The sequence below is a fragment of the Notolepis coatsorum genome (genome assembly GCF_963971535.1).
Source record: "Notolepis coatsorum genome assembly, chromosome: 1".
In the NCBI taxonomy this organism is placed as follows: domain Eukaryota; kingdom Metazoa; phylum Chordata; class Actinopteri; order Aulopiformes; family Paralepididae; genus Notolepis; species Notolepis coatsorum.
In genome coordinates, this window is record NC_140165.1 from 254,168,767 (window position 1) to 254,189,834 (window position 21,068).

A 21,068-nucleotide genomic window follows, 5' to 3' on the forward strand; every position below is an offset into this window, starting at 1 on the left:
TCTAGCCGGCTCTGGGCAGATCTTATGTGGGGGGAGGCTGTTCAGAGCCGAGCAGCAGCAAAGGCTATAGGCGTGTTCGAGATGGGATAGGCGGACGCAGATCTGCGCAGGTTTTACTACGGCCTCGCCAAGCGCGTTGCATGACGGTTAGAATGTTGTCCGACTTGCTCTGAAAATCTGACGAGACGAGGCGCGGAACTCTTGCGGGAGCGAGCCACGCACAGCCTTCAGAGCGAGGCTCCACAGTACCTCTCACCCGGCTGCTCCCGGCTGCCTGTATCAGTTCCGCAACCGTTTCCATTTCCGGGGTAGGCCTGATTGGCCGCGACAGGCACGTGACCCGCCGCGGCCATGCCCCGCGGCAGCCCCAGGACGCGGCAACGCGAGGCTGCTGTGTTTCACCGCCGCTTTAGCAAATTGTCATCACTTTCCCCACTGAGTTACCATACGCTATACAATATACTATGCAATGTACTAATATACAATACGGCTCACTTTTCCCACTTCAATGACAGAGCCGCTGCGGAGCTCCGTCGCGGCAGCATTATGTAGCAGTAACCCCCCCTTTTTTTAACATTACACAACTAGCTCAACTGGCAGCGCTGCCTTGCTGTGGATCCTGCGTTCCGTTGGTGACAAGTTCGATTCCCTTAAACTTTTTTTTTTTTTTTTTTTTTTTACATGCATTCTTTCGCCGGTTAAGTTTAGGCATGTTAACTTTAAGCATAGTATATTGTATGGTACAGTAACAGTCTCTGGAGCGCAACAGTAAGAAGCATTTGCACTGCAACGCATACACCTTACTGTAAATTGTACCTCATCCCATTTCTGCTTTGCACTATAGCGTATTGTATATTGGTACATTGCATTGTATATTGTATGGTACAGTAACAGTCTCTGGAGCGCAACAGTAAGAAGCATTTGCACTGCAATTCCGAAACAATGCTTAAAGTTAACATGCCTAAACTTAACCGGCGAAAGAATGCATGTTAAAAAAAGAAAAAAAAATTAAGGGAATCAAACTTGTCACCAACGGGCCGCAGGATCCACAGCAAGGCAGCGCTGCCAGTTTAGCTAGTTGTCGATGGTAAAAAAGGGGGGATTACTGCTATATAATGCTGCCGCGACGGAGCTCCGCCGCGACAATATTATTAAACAGCGGCTCTGTCATTGAAGTGGGAAAAGTGAGCCGTATTTTATATTAGTACATTGCATAGTATATTGTATAGCGTATGGTAACTCAGTGGGGAAAGTGATGACAATTTGCTGCAGCGGCGTTGAAGGCGGAAAGCGGCGGTGAAACACAGCAGCCTCGCGTTGCCGCGTCCTGGGGCTGCCGCGGGGCGTGGCCGCGGCGGGTCACGTGCCTGTCGCGGCCAATCAGGCCTACCCCGGAAATGGAAACGGTTGCGGAACTGATACTGGCCTCCCGCCTGGGAAGCGACTTGCTATGGTCGCGCCAAGCGCCTATTGGCTCAGAAAAGTTGTCAGTCACCAGCCACGTGACAGCCAGGGAGTTATGAGACGTTTGATTGATTGATTGATTGAAAACTTTATTATGTTATGCGTTATCATCATATCATCATGATAAACTTCAAGCTGTCAGACACATACACACATGCGTCGTCTGTTTTGCCTCAATACTGTATATATAATTCTGTTTTGCCTCAATATACACAGTATACATATATATATTGATGCAAAACAGAATTATTCGACAGTGTGTTGTGTGTGCGTGCGTGTATATTCCACTATAGCAGTATATGGTGTGCTGTACATTTGAATCTGATCTAATTTTGCACACGGCTATCGCATTATAATGAGCTGGACAGGTGTGTAATGTGTGTGTGGTGACGTGAAAGCGTATCTGCCATGCGAGACTAGGCGAGAGGCTCTCGTGAAATCGGAAGTGTCCGCCTTTTTAACTCCTCCCCCGGCTTCACTCTGCTACTCTCGTCTACTTTCGAGGCGAACCGAAATCCATCTCGAACACGCCTAATACCTCCCCTAGTTTCAGCTCTGAAGCCTTTCTGTAGCGTCTGTGGTGCTTTAGTTTCAGCTCTGTAGCCTTTCTGTAGCGTCTGTCTGTGGTGCTTTAGTTTCAGCTCTGTAGCCTTTCTGTAGTGTCTGTCTATGGTGCTTTAGTTTCAGCTCTGTGTCCTTTCTGTAGCGTCTGTGGTGCTTTAGTTTCAGCTCTGTGTCCTTTCTGTAGCGTCTGTGGTGCTTTAGTTTCAGCTCTGTAGCCTTTCTGTAGTGTCTGTCTGTGGTGCTTTAGTTTCAGCTCTGTGTCCTTTCTGTAGCGTCTGTGGTGCTTTAGTTTCAGCTCTGTGTCCTTTCTGTAGCGTCTGTGGTGCTTTAGTTTCAGCTCTGTAGCCTTTCTGTAGCGTCTGTCTGTGGTGCTTTAGTTTCAGCACTGTGTCCTTTCTGTAGCGTCTGTGGTGCTTTAGTTTCAGCTCTGTGTCCTTTCTGTAGCGTCTGTGGTGCTTTAGTTTCAGCTCTGTCTCCTTTCTGTAGCGTCTGTGGTGCTTTAGTTTCAGCTCTGTAGCCTTTCTGTAGCGTCTGTGGTGCTTTAGTTTCAGCTCTGTCTCCTTTCTGTAGCGTCTGTGGTGCTTTAGTTTCAGCTCTGTAGCCTTTCTGTAGCGTCTGTGGTGCTTTAGTTTCAGCTCTGTAGCCTTTCTGTAGCGTCTGTGGTGCTTTAGTTTCAGCTCTGTAGCCTTTCTGTAGCGTCTGTGGTGCTTTAGTTTCAGCTCTGTGTCCTTTCTGTAGCGTCTGTGGTGCTTTAGTTTCAGCTCTGTGTCCTTTCTGTAGCGTCTGTGGTGCTTTAGTTTCAGCTCTGTCTCCTTTCTGTAGCGTCTGTGGTGCTTTAATTTCAGCTCTGTAGCCTTTCTGTAGCGTCTGTGGTGCTTTAGTTTCAGCTCTGTAGCCTTTCTGTAGCGTCTGTGGTGCTTTAGTTTCAGCTCTGTCTCCTTTCTGTAGCGTCTGTGGTGCTTTAGTTTCAGCTCTGTAGCCTTTCTGTAGCGTCTGTGGTGCTTTAGTTTCAGCTCTGTAGCCTTTCTGTAGCGTCTGTGGTGCTTTAGTTTCAGCTCTGTAGCCTTTCTGTAGCGTCTGTGGTGCTTTAGTTTCAGCTCTGTAGCCTTTCTGTAGCGTCTGTGGTGCTTTAGTTTCAGCTCTGTAGCCTTTCTGTAGCGTCTGTGGTGCTTTAGTTTCAGCTCTGTAGCCTTTCTGTAGCGTCTGTCATAATCTCCATTTGAATTTTTACGTGCCTTTATTTATTGAGTTCATTTTCAGGTAGTGTGTGTTTCCAGCCTATAGACCTTGAGATAATAATAATAATAATAATAATAATAATAATAATAATAATAATAATAATAATAATAATAATAATAATAATAATAATAATAATAATAATAATAATAATAATAATAATAATAATAATAATAATAATAATAATAATAATAATAATAATAATAATAATAATAATAATAATAATAATAATAATAATAATAATAATAATACAAATCATGAAGTGAAGTTGTAGATTGCGTGACACAGTAATAATAACCTCTTTATTCTCCCCTACAATATGAACCCATAATGAAAATAGCAGTTTTTCCTCCTATCTGCTTTCACACTCTGTGCACCACCTGTCTTTGCTGCTTTATTTTTCTCAGAGAAACTGAATGATCCCCATTTTACTTATTTTTACTATTGCTTACTTATACACCTGCATATAACCCATACAACTCTGCATGATAGCATGTATAATAATGCTGTATATACTGTATATATATATATTTCCTTTTTACATCTATCTGTACATATCCCTTACCTACTCTTACTAGTTACGCTGCTGGCCAGTATGACTTACTACCATAGTGTCTTTATACCTGTATCACTGTACATATTAATACTACAACTCTGCAGATACATCTGATTACTAGTGTACTATTGAGTACTATTACGCAGTAGTACTGATTTATATATTTCATACCCAGTTTAATCACCTGTACATTGTATATTATTATATTATTATTGCACTTTACTGTTACATTTGCACTCTGGTTGGATGCCAAACATTTTCTTTGTACTGTACTTGTGCTGTATGATGACAATACATCGAATCTAATCTAATCTAATCTAGGGGAGGACATGAAATAATTATTGAAAACAGTAGAAAGGGAATTGATCAAGTTAAAGAAATGGTTTGATAGGAATAAGTTGTGTCTTAATGAAAACAAAACTAAATGTATGGTATTTGGTGGTGTTCCTACCGACTGTGAAATTAAACAGAATTTAAATGGAACTGAAATTGAAAGAGTATATGAAACAACCTTGAATCGAAAAAAAATATTATTCATAAAGTCCTGCACGTTAAAATTTGTAGATATGGTGTACATAAAAACGTTGGAAATCATTTTTCGTGCTAAGAGTAAAAGCCGACCAGTTTGTATTCAATGTCTCTTTAAACCAAGAGAAGGAAAGTATAATTTAAGAGGGTTGTGTATTCTTAAAACATGTAAAAAAGTAAGAACTAATGTAAAAGCTAGATGTGTTTAAATTTTGAGAGTTAAACTATGGAATAGCCTTAGTGACGGGTTGAAGTTGTGTACTTCTCAGGGGAGATTTAAAAAAAGGCTTAACAAGTAAAATAATTCAGGAGTACAGTTTTGAGTAAAACACCAAACATTATTATTATTATTTGTTTTATATATATCTTGCAGCATATTTAAAAAAAATAATTATATTAAAATATATTTTGTTTTTAAGAATTGTAAAGGATAGGCAAAAATAAGCATGTGCTTCAGCCTATTCCTTTTACTTTGAATATGTACATTTGTGATTTATTTCTTTTTGTAAGTCCACACAAGTGTGTTTTTGATTTGTTGTAAACAAAGACCGAAAATAAACTAATCTATTTCATTGGGTTTATTTCCAGGTGTATCTCAGGCCTCGTCTTTCTACAGTAAATGTGCCAGTAACTCCTGTTGTGAGATGTGCCTCTGCTCTCCGTGTTCATGCATCCTGTCTCTGGTGCCTTTCTGTCGTATCGGCTCGTTGCGCTTTCCTTTCCTTTCACTCTCTTCCTTCACATCAAATGTGTCCAACAGAGTTATATTTCACTCAGCCGCTCGTAAACACCGACACGAACGGGCAGTAAAGCGACAGCGTCAGGAGCCGAGTTGTGGTTTCTTCGTGCTGTCAGGGCTGACCGGCTGAGGGTGTCCCCACCTGCCCCTCAGTGCCTCCTGGAGAGACGTGTCCCCACCTGCCCCTCAGTGCCTCCTGGAGAGACGTGTCCCCACCTGCCCCTCAGTGCCTCCTGGAGAGACGTGTCCCCACCTGCCCCTCAGTGCCTCCTGGAGAGACGTGTCCCCACCTGCCCCTCAGTGCCTCCTGGAGAGACGTGTCCCCACCTGCCCCTCAGTGCCTCCTGGAGAGACGTGTCCCCACCTGCCCCTCAGTGCCTCCTGGAGAGACGTGTCCCCACCTGCCCCTCAGTGCCTCCTGGAGAGACGTACCTCTCAGTGTCTCCCCCTAGAGACTAGACGTACCTCTCAGTGTCTCCCCCTAGAGACTAGACGTACCTCTCAGTGTCTCCCCCTAGAGACTAGACGTACCTCTCAGTGTCTCCCCCTAGAGACTAGACGTACCTCTCAGTGTCTCCCCCTAGAGACTAGACGTACCCCTCAGTGTCTCCCCCTGGAGACTAGACGTACCCCTCAGTGTCTCCCCCTAGAGACTAGACGTACCTCTCAGTGTCTCCCCCTAGAGACTAGACGTACCTCTCAGTGTCTCCCCCTAGAGACTAGACGTACCTCTCAGTGTCTCCCCCTAGAGACTAGACGTACCCCTCAGTGTCTCCCCCTGGAGACTAGACGTACCCCTCAGTGTCTCCCCCTAGAGACTAGACGTACCCCTCAGTGTCTCCCCCTAGAGACGTACCTCTCAGTGTCTCCCCCTAGAGACTAGACGTACCCCTCAGTGCCTCCCCCTGGAGACTAGACGTACCCCTCAGTGTCTCCCCCTAGAGACTAGACGTACCTCTCAGTGTCTCCCCCTAGAGACTAGACGTACCCCTCAGTGTCTCCCCCTGGAGACTAGACGTACCCCTCAGTGTCTCCCCCTAGAGACTAGACGTACCCCTCAGTGTCTCCCCCTAGAGACTAGACGTACCTCTCAGTGTCTCCCCCTAGAGACTAGACGTACCTCTCAGTGTCTCCCCCTAGAGACTAGACGTACCTCTCAGTGTCTCCCCCTGGAGACTAGACGTACCTCCCAGTGTCTCCCCCTAGAGACTAGACGTACCCCTCAGTGTCTCCCCCTAGAGACTAGACGTACCTCTCAGTGTCTCCCCCTAGAGACTAGACGTACCTCTCAGTGTCTCCCCCTAGAGACTAGACGTACCTCTCAGTGTCTCCCCCTAGAGACTAGACGTACCTCTCAGTGTCTCCACCTAGAGACTAGACGTACCTCTCAGTGTCTCCCCCTAGAGACTAGACGTACCTCTCAGTGTCTCCCCCTAGAGACTAGACGTACCTCTCAGTGTCTCCCCCTAGAGACTAGACGTACCCCTCAGTGTCTCCCCCTAGAGACTAGACGTACCCCTCAGTGCCTCCCCCTAGAGACTAGACGTACCCCTCAGTGTCTCCCCCTAGAGACTAGACGCACCCCTCAGTGCCTCCCCCTAGAGACTAGACATACCTCTCAGTGTCTCCCCCTAGAGACTAGACGTACCTCTCAGTGTCTCTCCCTAGAGACGTACCTCTCAGTGTCTCCCCCTAGAGACTAGACATACCTCTCAGTGTCTCTCCCTAGAGACGTACCTCTCAGTGTCTCCCCCTAGAGACTAGACGTACCCCTCAGTGCCTCCCCCTAGAGACTAGACGTACCTCTCAGTGCCTCCCCCTAGAGACTAGACGTACCTCTCAGTGTCTCCCCCTAGAGACTAGACGTACCTCTCAGTGTCTCCCCCTAGAGACTAGACGTACCTCTCAGTGTCTCCCCCTAGAGACTAGACGTACCCCTCAGTGTCTCCCCCTAGAGACTAGACGTACCCCTCAGTGTCTCCCCCTAGAGACGTACCTCTCAGTGTCTCCCCCTAGAGACTAGACGTACCTCTCAGTGTCTCCCCCTAGAGACTAGACGTACCCCTCAGTGTCTCCCCCTAGAGACTAGACGTACCCCTCAGTGCCTCCCCCTAGAGACTAGACGTACCTCTCAGTGTCTCCCCCTAGAGACTAGACGTACCTCTCAGTGTCTCCCCCTAGAGACTAGACGTACCCCTCAGTGTCTCCCCCTAGAGACGTACCTCTCAGTGTCTCCCCCTAGAGACTAGACGTACCTCTCAGTGTCTCCCCCTAGAGACTAGACGTACCTCTCAGTGTCTCCCCCTAGAGACTAGACGTACCCCTCAGTGCCTCCCCCTAGAGACTAGACGTACCCCTCAGTGTCTCCCCCTAGAGACTAGACGTACCTCTCAGTGTCTCCCCCTAGAGACTAGACGTACCTCTCAGTGCCTCCCCCTAGAGACTAGACGTACCTCTCAGTGTCTCCCCCTAGAGACTAGACGTACCTCTCAGTGTCTCCCCCTAGAGACTAGACGTACCCCTCAGTGCCTCCCCCTAGAGACGTACCCCTCAGTGTCTCCCCCTAGAGACTAGACGTACCTCTCAGTGCCTCCCCCTAGAGACTAGACGTACCCCTCAGTGTCTCCCCCTAGAGACTAGATGTACCCCTCAGTGCCTCCCCCTAGAGACTAGACGTACCCCTCAGTGTCTCCCCCTAGAGACGTACCTCTCAGTGCCTCCCCCTAGAGACTAGACGTACCTCTCAGTGCCTCCCCCTAGAGACTAGACGTACCTCTCAGTGTCTCCCCCTAGAGACTAGACGTACCTCTCAGTGCCTCCCCCTAGAGACTAGACGTACCTCTCAGTGTCTCCCCCTAGAGACTAGACGTACCTCTCAGTGTCTCCCCCTAGAGACTAGACGTACCTCTCAGTGTCTCCCCCTAGAGACTAGACGTACCTCTCAGTGCCTCCCCCTAGAGACGTACCTCTCAGTGTCTCCCCCTAGAGACTAGACGTACCCCTCAGTGCCTCCCCCTAGAGACTAGACGTACCCCTCAGTGTCTCCCCCTAGAGACGTACCTCTCAGTGTCTCCCCCTAAAGACTAGACGTACCCCTCAGTGTCTCCCCCTAGAGACTAGACGTACCTCTCAGTGCCTCCCCCTAGAGACTAGACGTACCTCTCAGTGTCTCCCCCTAGAGACTAGACGTACCTCTCAGTGTCTCCCCCTAGAGACTAGACGTACCTCTCAGTGTCTCCACCTAGAGACTAGACGTACCTCTCAGTGTCTCCCCCTAGAGACTAGACGTACCTCTCAGTGTCTCCCCCTAGAGACTAGACGTACCCCTCAGTGTCTCCCCCTAGAGACTAGACGTACCCCTCAGTGCCTCCCCCTAGAGACTAGACGTACCCCTCAGTGTCTCCCCCTAGAGACTAGACATACCTCTCAGTGTCTCCCCCTAGAGACTAGACGTACCTCTCAGTGTCTCCCCCTAGAGACGTACCTCTCAGTGTCTCCCCCTGGAGACTAGACGTACCTCTCAGTGTCTCCCCCTAGAGACTAGACGTACCTCTCAGTGTCTCCCCCTAGAGACTAGACGTACCCCTCAGTGTCTCCCCCTAGAGACTAGACGTACCCCTCAGTGCCTCCCCCTAGAGACTAGACGTACCTCTCAGTGTCTCCCCCTAGAGACTAGACGTACCTCTCAGTGTCTCCCCCTAGAGACTAGACGTACCTCTCAGTGTCTCCCCCTAGAGACTAGACGTACCTCTCAGTGTCTTCCCCTAGAGACTAGACGTACCTCTCAGTGTCTCCCCCTAGAGACTAGACGTACCTCTCAGTGTCTCCCCCTAGAGACTAGACGTACCTCTCAGTGTCTCCCCCTAGAGACTAGACGTACCCCTCAGTGTCTCCCCCTAGAGACGTACCTCTCAGTGTCTCCCCCTAGAGACTAGACGTACCTCTCAGTGTCTCCCCCTAGAGACTAGACGTACCCCTCAGTGTCTCCCCCTAGAGACGTACCTCTCAGTGTCTCCCCCTAGAGACTAGACGTACCTCTCAGTGTCTCTCCCTAGAGACGTACCTCTCAGTGTCTCCCCCTAGAGACTAGACGTACCTCTCAGTGTCTCTCCCTAGAGACGTACCCCTCAGTGCCTCCCCCTAGAGACTAGACGTACCTCTCAGTGTCTCTCCCTAGAGACGTACCCCTCAGTGCCTCCCCCTAGAGACTAGACGTACCTCTCAGTGTCTCCCCCTAGAGACTAGACGTACCCCTCAGTGTCTCCCCCTAGAGACTAGACGTACCCCTCAGTGTCTCCACCTAGAGACTAGACGTACCTCTCAGTGTCTCCCCCTAGAGACTAGACGTACCTCTCAGTGTCTCCCCCTAGAGACTAGACGTACCTCTCAGTGTCTCCCTCTAGAGACTAGACGTACCTCTCAGTGTCTCCTCCTAGAGACGTACCCCTCAGTGTCTCCCCCTAGAGACTAGACGTACCTCTCAGTGTCTCCCCCTAGAGACGTACCCCTCAGTGTCTCCCCCTAGAGACTAGACGTACCCCTCAGTGTCTCCCCCTAGAGACTAGACGTACCTCTCAGTGTCTCCCCCTAGAGACTAGACGTACCCCTCAGTGTCTCCCCCTAGAGACTAGACGTACCTCTCAGTGTCTCCCCCTAGAAACTAGACGTACCTCTCAGTGTCTCCCCCTAGAGACTAGACGTACCTCTCAGTGTCTCCCCCTAGAGACGTACCTCTCAGTGTCTCCCCCTAGAGACTAGACGTACCTCTCAGTGTCTCCCCCTAGAGACTAGACGTACCCCTCAGTGTCTCCCCCTAGAGACGTACCTCTCAGTGTCTCCCCCTAGAGACTAGACGTACCTCTCAGTGTCTCCCCCTAGAGACGTACCTCTCAGTGTCTCCCCCTAGAGACTAGACGTACCTCTCAGTGTCTCCCCCTAGAGACTAGACGTACCTCTCAGTGTCTCCCCCTAGAGACGTACCTCTCAGTGTCTCCCCCTAGAGACTAGACGTACCTCTCAGTGTCTCCCCCTAGAGACTAGACGTACCTCTCAGTGTCTCCCCCTAGAGACTAGACGTACCTCTCAGTGTCTCCCCCTAGAGACGTACCTCTCAGTGTCTCCCCCTAGAGACTAGACGTACCTCTCAGTGTCTCCCCCTAGAGACTAGACGTACCTCTCAGTGTCTCCCCCTAGAGACTAGACGTACCTCTCAGTGTCTCCCCCTGGAGACTAGACGTACCTCTCAGTGTCTCCCCCTAGAGACTAGACGTACCCCTCAGTGTCTCCCCCTAGAGACTAGACGTACCTCTCAGTGTCTCCCCCTAGAGACTAGACGTACCTCTCAGTGTCTCCCCCTAGAGACTAGACGTACCCCTCAGTGTCTCCCCCTAGAGACTAGACGTACCTCTCAGTGTCTCCCCCTAGAGACTAGACGTACCTCTCAGTGTCTCCCCCTAGAGACTAGACGTACCTCTCAGTGTCTCCCCCTAGAGACTAGACGTACCCCTCAGTGTCTCCCCCTAGAGACTAGACGTACCCCTCAGTGTCTCCCCCTAGAGACTAGACGTACCCCTCAGTGTCTCCTCCTAGAGACGTACCCCTCAGTGTCTCCCCCTAGAGACTAGACGTACCTCTCAGTGTCTCCCCCTAGAGACTAGACGTACCTCTCAGTGTCTCCCCCTAGAGACTAGACGTACCTCTCAGTGTCTCCCCCTAGAGACTAGACGTACCCCTCAGTGTCTCCCCCTAGAGACTAGACGTACCTCTCAGTGTCTCCCCCTAGAGACTAGACGTACCCCTCAGTGTCTCCCCCTAGAGACTAGACGTACCTCTCAGTGTCTCCCCCTAGAGACTAGACGTACCTCTCAGTGTCTCCCCCTAGAGACTAGACGTACCTCTCAGTGTCTCCCCCTAGAGACTAGACGTACCCCTCAGTGTCTCCCCCTAGAGACTAGACGTACCTCTCAGTGTCTCCCCCTAGAGACTAGACGTACCCCTCAGTGTCTCCCCCTAGAGACTAGACGTACCTCTCAGTGTCTCCCCCTAGAGACTAGACGTACCCCTCAGTGCCTCCCCCTAGAAACTAGACGTACCCCTCAGTGTCTCCCCCTAGAGACTAGACGTACCTCTCAGTGTCTCCCCCTAGAGACTAGACGTACCCCTCAGTGCCTCCCCCTAGAGACTAGACGTACCTCTCAGTGTCTCCCCCTAGAGACTAGACGTACCTCTCAGTGTCTCCCCCTAGAGACTAGACGTACCTCTCAGTGTCTCCCCCTAGAGACTAGACGTACCCCTCAGTGTCTCCCCCTAGAGACGTACCTCTCAGTGTCTCCCCCTAGAGACTAGACGTACCTCTCAGTGTCTCCCCCTAGAGACGTACCTCTCAGTGTCTCCCCCTAGAGACTAGACGTACCTCTCAGTGTCTCCCCCTAGAGACTAGACGTACCCCTCAGTGTCTCCCCCTAGAGACTAGACGTACCTCTCAGTGTCTCCCCCTAGAGACGTACCTCTCAGTGTCTCCCCCTAGAGACGTACCTCTCAGTGTCTCCCCCTAGAGACTAGACGTACCTCTCAGTGTCTCCCCCTAGAGACTAGACGTACCCCTCAGTGCCTCCCCCTAGAGACTAGACGTACCCCTCAGTGTCTCCCCCTAGAGACTAGACGTACCTCTCAGTGTCTCCCCCTAGAGACTAGACGTACCCCTCAGTGCCTCCCCCTAGAGACTAGACGTACCTCTCAGTGTCTCCCCCTAGAGACTAGACGTACCTCTCAGTGTCTCCCCCTAGAGACTAGACGTACCCCTCAGTGTCTCCCCCTAGAGACTAGACGTACCTCTCAGTGTCTCCCCCTAGAGACTAGACGTACCCCTCAGTGTCTCCCCCTAGAGACTAGACGTACCCCTCAGTGTCTCCCCCTAGAGACTAGACGTACCTCTCAGTGTCTCCCCCTAGAGACTAGACGTACCTCTCAGTGTCTCCCCCTAGAGACTAGACGTACCCCTCAGTGCCTCCCTCTAGAGACTAGACGTACCCCTCAGTGCCTCCCCCTAGAGACTAGACGTACCTCTCAGTGTCTCCCCCTAGAGACTAGACGTACCCCTCAGTGTCTCCCCCTGGAGACTAGACGTACCCCTCAGTGCCTCCCCCTGGAGACTAGACGTACCTCTCAGTGTCTCCCCCTAGAGACTAGACGTACCCCTCAGTGTCTCCCCCTGGAGACTAGACGTACCTCTCAGTGTCTCCCCCTGGAGAGATGTGCTTCTTAGATTGACCACCGTTGTAGCCAAGAAGCGTCTGCTCCGAAAGCAATCCCAGACAAGCGCTGATTGCAACGAGAATCGTGATTAAAAACGATGGTTGGAACGTTCGTTCGGAAAAACCCTGGTGAAGTTCGAATCCCAAAAACAGGCTTCGGGGCCAGCTCTACTGGCAACAAGTCAACACAAAAGCAAATATTTTATTTCAGTGTGTTCAAATCTCTGTTTCTCTATTACATTAGCACTGAAAGTGAGTTTTTGAAACTTCAGAATGTTACCTTTCAACAGAGACCCGACTCATGCATGTGCTATAAGTATAAAGTATAATAAATTGCAAATTACTTTGGGTATGCAATCGACAGGCGTTTTATACTAAATCTGCAGGACTGTTAAGGGGTTAAATCCACAATTACCAATCATACAAGCATAACCTGCAGTTGTAGTTTAACTGATTGTATATACCCCCGTTATGTTTTTGTATTCATTGGCATCTCTATTCAATTTAGTATGTATTTATTGTGTATTATGCTCACACATCATTGAAAATGAGGGATTGCCCTCAATTAATTCTGGCGCTGAAATAAAGATTGGCTGAATGAATGATGCCTTGCACCACAGTGAGGAGGAGGCTAACGAAGCGTTCATCAGTCACCCCTCGCTGGGGGAAAACACAGCGCTCATCAACTCAATGACGGAGGTACATGCCGTGCTTCCCCGTTTTTAACCCCGCCCCCCCCCCCCCCCCCCCCCTTTTCATTCGGGGTCCCGTGGGAGTCTGTCATCGTGGCCGTGTCGGAGCGCTGAGCTCCTGAGGCTCCTGTGGAGCTCCATTGTCTCTCAATGACCATGAAAACGTTGCATGCAGGGTTCCCACAGACATTCAAGGACTTTCAAGTACTTTCCCAGGCATTATTTTTCATTTTAAAAGGGCATTTAAAAGGATACAATTCACTTTTAAATGCTGTTTTTTTTATTAAAGGGGAACTATCTTATAAATGGCCTTTTTCAGTGTTTAGCATTGTTTCCTAGCTATGTGGACTTATATTAATATGATCTATGTCTCTAATTCTCATATTGGCGCATTCTTCCAATTCTCCTCTCACAATATTCACCCTCACTGAACTGAGTCATTTGAAAATGTGCTGATTTGTGATGTCAGAGAGACACCGCTGCATGATAATGTGGCTGTGTGGCATCAGGCTCATGATGAGCTGCACACAGTGGTTGGAGCCCAGGCTCAAAACGGCTTAAGATCTTGAGGTAGAAAAATGCTGTTTTTGAGGACTTGATTAGAAATACAAAACAATGAATTAAAAAAAATAAAAAATTACAGAGGTGTTCCATAAACTCACAGGAATTGTGTAAAAGTGCCCAAATAGTGAAAGAAATAGTAAAATAGTTCCCATTTAAAAAAATAATATCTGATCCAATATTTATGGGTTAAAAGTTTAAAACCAATTTCTGACAATTAGTTACACTTTAGATAAAAAAAAAACGTATTTCTTGATTCAGAACAATTTGATCATGGAGGACAAAACTTTCAATGTGAATGGTTGATTTGAATTTCAAGGACTTTTTAAGCACCTTGACTTTTTTTTCGTAAGAATTCGTAAAAAAGGACCTTGTGTGAATCCTGTGCCTGCTGCCACGGCGGAAGGAACGGCCTCTAATGAAACATCCTCTGGGAAATCCCTGTCGACTGGATGGAGAGCTGGACTTCCCCGTTCGTCCCCCTCCCTTCAGGGTCCCCCTCCCTTCAGGGTCCCCCTCCCTTCAGGGTCCCCCTCCCTTCAGGGTCCCTCTCCCTTCAGGGTCCCCCTCCCGTCAGGGTCCCTCTCCCGTCAGGGTCCCCCTCCCTTCAGGGTCCCCCTCCCTTCAGGGTCCCCCTCCCTTCAGGGTCCCTCTCCCTTCAGGGTCCCCCTCCCTTCAGGGTCCCTCTCCCTTCAGGGTCCCCCTCCCTTCAGGGTCCCTCTCCCTTCAGGGTCCCCCTCCCTTCAGGGTCCCCCTCCCTTCAGGGTCCCTCTCCCTTCAGGGTCCCTCTCCCTTCAGGGTCCCCCTCCCGTCAGGGTCCCCCTCCCTTCAGGGTGCCCCTCCCTTCAGGGTGCCCCTCCCGTCAGGGTCCCGCTCCCGTCAGGGTCCCCCTCCCGTCAGGGTGCCCCTTCCTTCAGGGTCCCCCTCCCTTCAGGGTCCCTCTCCCATCAGGGTCCGCCTCCCGTCAGGGTCCCCCTCCCGTCAGGGTCCCCCTCCCTTCAGGGTCCGCCTCTCGTCAGGGTCCCCCTCCCTTCAGGGTCCGCCTCTCGTCAGGGTGCCCCTCCCTTCAGGGTCCGCCTCCCGTCAGGGTCCCCCTCCCTTCAGGGTCCCCCTCCCTTCAGGGTCCCTCTCCCATCAGGGTCCCCCTCCCGTCAGGGTCCCCCTCCCTTCAGGGTCCCTCTCCCTTCAGGATCCCCCTCCCATCAGGGTCCCCCTCTGGTGACACTCTCTCCAGGCAGACAGCGCAGAGGCTCGCTCTACCCAGTGTTGGCAAGAACGACGCCACGTGTCTGGACGGATAGACAGAGTGTTCAGACTAAGGCAATTTAATGCAGCTTACAGCACATCATCCCTCGTTCTCAGGGGTGAATCCTTCTGTCTTGTCAAGAGACTGGACGTGATGAAAGGGGTCTACTCCAGGCATCTCTCGGTCCCCACGAAAACCAGAGGTGTCAGACCGGCCCTGGATCTATTGTCACTCAATCAGCTGATTGCAGTGAACATGTTCAGAATAATCACACCTGTTGTGCTCTGTCAGACAGACAGGTAATCACACCTGTTGTGCTCTGTCAGACAGACAGGTAATCACACCTGTTGTGCTCTGTCAGACAGACAGGTAATCACACCTGTTGAGCTCTGTCAGACAGACAGGTAATCACATCTGTTGTGCTCTGTCAGACAGACAGGTAATCACACCTGTTGTGCTCTGTCAGACAGACAGGTAATCACATCTGTTGTGCTCTGTCAGACAGACATGTAATCACATCTGTTGTGCTCTGTCAGACAGACAGGTAATCACATCTGTTGTGCTCTGTCAGACAGACAGGTAATCACACCTGTTGTGCTCTGTCAGACAGACAGGTAATCACACCTGTTGTGCTCTGTCAGACAGACAGGGGGACTGGTCAATAAACATGGAGGATGCCTACTTTCACGTCCACATCTTTCCTCCACACAGGGAGGATGGCCCCAGGCCAGGCCACTGTGTCACCAAGATATAAGTATAAGGTTACATTATAATTATATATATATATATATAAGGTATATTAAGGACCCCAGGAAGAATAGTATTTCACCCATGGGTGTATTGGGGATCCATAAATAAACAAATAAACAAAAGTATGACTATTAAATTCTATTCGATGTCAATATATTACTTATGGCCATAAGGTAACGTACATTATGTACCTTTCTTCCTGTGGTTGACTAGTACTTTATTATGTTTTCTGACCGTGTTTGCAGCAGTCTATGCAGAGCTGTCCCCTGTACCGTACGTCACAGCCTCCCAAACGTCGTCCAACTCTCTGCGTAGGAGAGTGGGTGTAAATAATGGAATAGCTGCTGTTCAAGTTCAAGTTCAAGTTCTTTAATAGTTGTCATACAGAAGTACAGAATACTTTCATACAAAATGCTTCTTACTGTTACGCTCCAGAGACTGTGCTAGACAAGATAGTATCAAATAACATAATATAGCATGTAATTTAGAAGAAGAAAAATGAGGTCACAGTGTTCGGTATAGACATATGTACAATGTTCTGAGTTACCATATAATATACAATACTATGCAGTGTACTAATGTACAGTACTATCTAGTGCAAAGCAGAAATGGGATGAGGTACAATTTTAGGTACAATTTACAGTAAGGTGTACGAGTTGTAGTGCAATCCTTCATCAATAAATATAAAGTGTGGGGAGTGGGTGCTACAGTGTGTTTGTTTAAAGTGGGTGTGTGCTATAAAGTGTGTGGAGTGGGTGCTACAGTGTGTTTGTTTAAAGTGAGTGTGTGCGTGTGGATGTGTGTGCTATGTGCGTTTGGTGGTTGTTGTTGTGTAGTGTTCATTCATTGTTCGTTTAGCAGCCTGATGGCCTGGGGATAGAAGCTTCTTCTGAGTCTTTCTGTGCTCGCCTTGAGACTCCGGTATCGCTTGCCTGACCGCAGCAGTTCAAAGAGGCAGTTGTTCGGGTGACTGGAGTCTTTAATGATTCTCTTAGCCTTGCCCTTGCAATGCTTGTTGTAAATGTTCTGGAGGGTGGGGAGCCCCCCTCCAATTGTGCGTTCGGCTGAACGTGTCACTCTTTGTAGTCTGCTTCGGTCTTGTGCAGTGCTATTCCCAAACCAGGAGGTGATGTTGCCGGTCAAGATGCTCTCTATTGTACATGAGTAGAAGTTCTTAAGGATCTTCTGACTGACTTGGAACTTCCTTAAGCGCCTGAGGAAGTAGAGGTGTTGTCGTGCCTTCTTCACAACACTGTCAATGTGTGTGGTCCATGTCAAGTCCTCGGATATGTAGGCTCCGAGGTACTTAAAGCTGTTGACTCTCTCAACCGGTGCCCCGTCGATGCTGAGGGGGCTGTAGTCCTTGACCCCCGACCTCCTGAAGTCCACAATCATCTCCTTTGTTTTGCTGACGTTCAGGGAGAGGCTGTTTTCCTGGCACCATCCCGCCAGGACCTTGACCTCTTCCAGGTAGGCCCTCTCGTCGTTGGCAGAGATCAGGCCCACCACCACTGTGTCGTCAGCAAATTTGATGATTGTATTGCTACTCCGCTGAGCCACACAGTCGTGTGTGTACAGGGAGTAGAGGAGGGGACTCAGAACACAGCCCTGGGGGGCCCCTATGTTGAGGGTGATGGATGAGGAGGTGCAGTTGCCTGCTCTCACCACCTGGGGTCTGCCAGTCAGGAAGTCCAAGACCCACTGGCAGAGGTCATAGCCCAAGCCCAGGTCCCTGAGCTTGGCTATGAGTATGGAGGGGACTATGGTATTGAATGCCGAGCTGTAGTCGATGAATAGCATTCTCACATAGTTCCCCTGCCTCTTGTCCAGGTGTGATGCTGCTGTGTGCAGCACATGGGCTATGGCGTCCTCCGTGGACCTGTTGGGGCGGTATGCAAATTGCAGGGGGTCCATGTTGATGGGGAGGGAGGAGCAGATGTAGCCCTTTACTAGCTTCTCAAAGCACTTCATGGCTATGGAGTGTGTGACTATTCTCGCCCCGGAGCAAATAGACACTCCACCAATCATAACTCCAAGACAGGAGTGTTTTCTCCAGAATAACATTATTGTTCCCTTTGGGACAAAGAGAGGGAACAAGTAAATAACACTAAACTAAACCAGTTTTGAAATGTAGGAAACTCTATTCTCGTGATGGTTGGCGATGTTCCTGGTCTGAACTAAGCTGTCTGTAGGATGTATGACTCAGGAAGGATCACTGTGGTGTCAAGATAATCAGACCTGGGATCAGCCACACCTGTCCTGGGTCAAGATAATCAGACCTGGGATCAGCCACACCTGTCCTGGGTCAAGATAATCAGACCTGGGATCAGCCACCACACCTGTCCTGGGTCAAGATAATCAGACCTGGGATCAGCCACCACACCTGTCCTGGGTCAAGATAATCAGACCTGGGATCAGCCACCACACCTGTCCTGGGTCAAGATAATCAGACCTGGGATCAGCCACCACACCTGTCCTGGGTCAAGATAATCAGACCTGGGATCAGCCACCACACCTGTCCTGGGTCAAGATAATCAGACCTGGGATCAGCCACCACACCTGTCCTGGGTCAAGATAATCAGACCTGGGATCAGCCACCACACCTGTCCTGGGTCAAGATAATCAGACCTGGGATCAGCCACCACACCTGTCCTGGGTCAAGATAATCAGACCTGGGATCAGCCACCACACCTGTCCTGGGTCAAGATAATCAGACCTGGGATCAGCCACCACACCTGTCCTGGGTCAAGATAATCAGACCTGGGATCAGCCACCACACCTGTCCTGGGTCAAGATAATCAGACCTGGGATCAGCCACCACACCTGTCCTGGGTCAAGATAATCAGACCTGGGATCAGCCACACCTGTCCTGGGTCAAGATAAGATTAAACTGGACTTGAAGAAGTCTTTATTCGTAGCACACATTGCATTGTCATGCAGCGAACACACATTTTCTTTTGGGTCACCTATGACATGTTGTCGTCCTTCCCCCCAGGGGCAGCCGGGAGCAGACATGGGCTGCGGCGTGGGGCCACGCCCGGGGACCAATCAGCGTTAGTGATCTGTTCTGCATGTTTCTCCATTGGGTTTATCTCTCTTCTTCCAGAGGGGAAACCCTTGCGAGCACGGGGGGGAGAACATGCTAACTCCACACAGAAAGGCCCGGGAGATACCCCACCTGGGTACCTGGCAACCCAGCAGCTTGTTCCCCGAGTGGGAAGGCGCCTCAAGCAGCTGTGGGGCGACAGTGTTAACCACTACACCACCATTCAGCCTAATCAGACCTGGGATCAGCCACACCGGCCCTAATAATAATAATAATTAATTACATTTATATAGCGCTTTTCTCAGACTCAAAGCGCGTTACAACGTATTAGGGGTGGGGGGGGGGGGGGGGATCGATATGTAGTAGTATCGCGATACTTTGCGTGGCGATACTGTATCGATACAGGGACGCCAAGTATCGATATTTAATTATTTATAAAAAGAAAAAGAAAAATTGAGGCGGCTACGTGGTGCAGTGGGCAAGGCGCTCACCACGAATACTGGAGACGCTGGGTTCGCCTGTTCGAGCTCAGCGATCCACATTGCTTTCAGTTTAGCTGGTCGTCCGACTAATACACATTGGCCGTATTAGGGGGTGGGAAACTGATGGGTGGGGATCGGGCGTTGTGGACAGCGACTCCTACAGGTCGGTTGGTGCGCCTGCGCAGTAGAATCAGGAAGCGATGGGGGCGCCCCTCCAAAGCGCAGACCCCTGACGCTGAAAGATCGCGCTGCGCAGGTGAAAAGATGCGACTGCTGTTACCTCGAGTATCGGAGGGGACTCGTGCTATGTATGATTTAGTCCACATTGCAGCCGGCTTGTGGGAGGCAAGAAACAGCGTTCGAGACAGGGGAGGGTTGAATTGGATGATACGAAATTGGGATGGGAGAAAATAGATAATGGGAGAAAAAGTGGATAAAAAAAAAATTTTATAAGGAAGTTGCATTGTTCATTTCAATACCTGTAATAGTACAGTAGTCCACACACACACATGTGCATTCAGTTAAGTTGGAATATGACTGTAATACAAACAGTTCAGTTTGTCAGGTACATGCAACGCAGATTACAGTGTTTACATCTGTCTGCTTGAGAAAATACCATGTTCTGCAATAAAAATTATTGAAGTGAGATGAACAGACTGAACTTTATTTTATTAGATAAAACATGTTGACAAAGTTTTACTTTGCAGTTGAAAAAAGGTAACAAATCGCAATGTATCACAATATTAATATCGCAATACTCAGCATATCCCAATATATATTAGTATCGCAATACTATCGTATTGTGACTCAAGTATCGTGATAGTATCGTATCGTGAGGCCTCTGGTGATTCCCACCCCTACAACGGATGGTTTGGGAAATTGCCTCCTTCACCACCACAGGCACACATCACACTACACACTGACTGCCATACACTGGCACCAGGCACACATCACACTACACACTGACTACCATACACTGGCACCAGGCACACATCACACTACACACTGACTACCATACACTGGCACCAGGCACACATCACACTACACAATGACTGCCATACACTGGCACCAGGCACACATCACACTACACACTGACTACCATACACTGGCACCAGGCACACATCACACTACACAATGACTACCATACACTGGCACTAGGCACACATCACACTACACACTGACTACCATACACTGGCACCAGGCACACATCACACTACACACTGACTACCATACACTGGCACCAGGCACACATCACACTACACACTGACTACCATACACTGGCACCAGGCACACATCACACTACACAATGACTACCATACACTGGCACCAGGCACACATCACACTACACAATGACTACCATACACTGGCACCAGGCACACATCACACTACACAATGACTACCATACACTGGCACCAGGCACACATCACACTACACACTGACTACCATACACTGGCACCAGGCACACATCACACTACACAATGACTACCATACACTGGCACTAGGCACACATCACACTACACAATGACTACCATACACTGGCACCAGGCACACATCACACTACACACTGACTACCATACACTGGTACCAGGCACACATCACACTACACAATTACTACCATACACTGGCACCAGGCACACATCACACTACACAATGACTACCATACACTGGCACCAGGCACACATCACACTACACAATGACTACCATACACTGGCACCAGGCACACATCACACTACACACTGACTACCATACACTGGCACCAGGCACACATCATACTACACACTGACTACCATACACTGGCACCAGGCACACATCACACTACACAATGACTACCATACACTGGCACTAGGCACACATCACACTACACAATGACTACCATACACTGGCACCAGGCACACATCACACTACACACTGACTACCATACACTGGCACCAGGCACACATCACACTACACA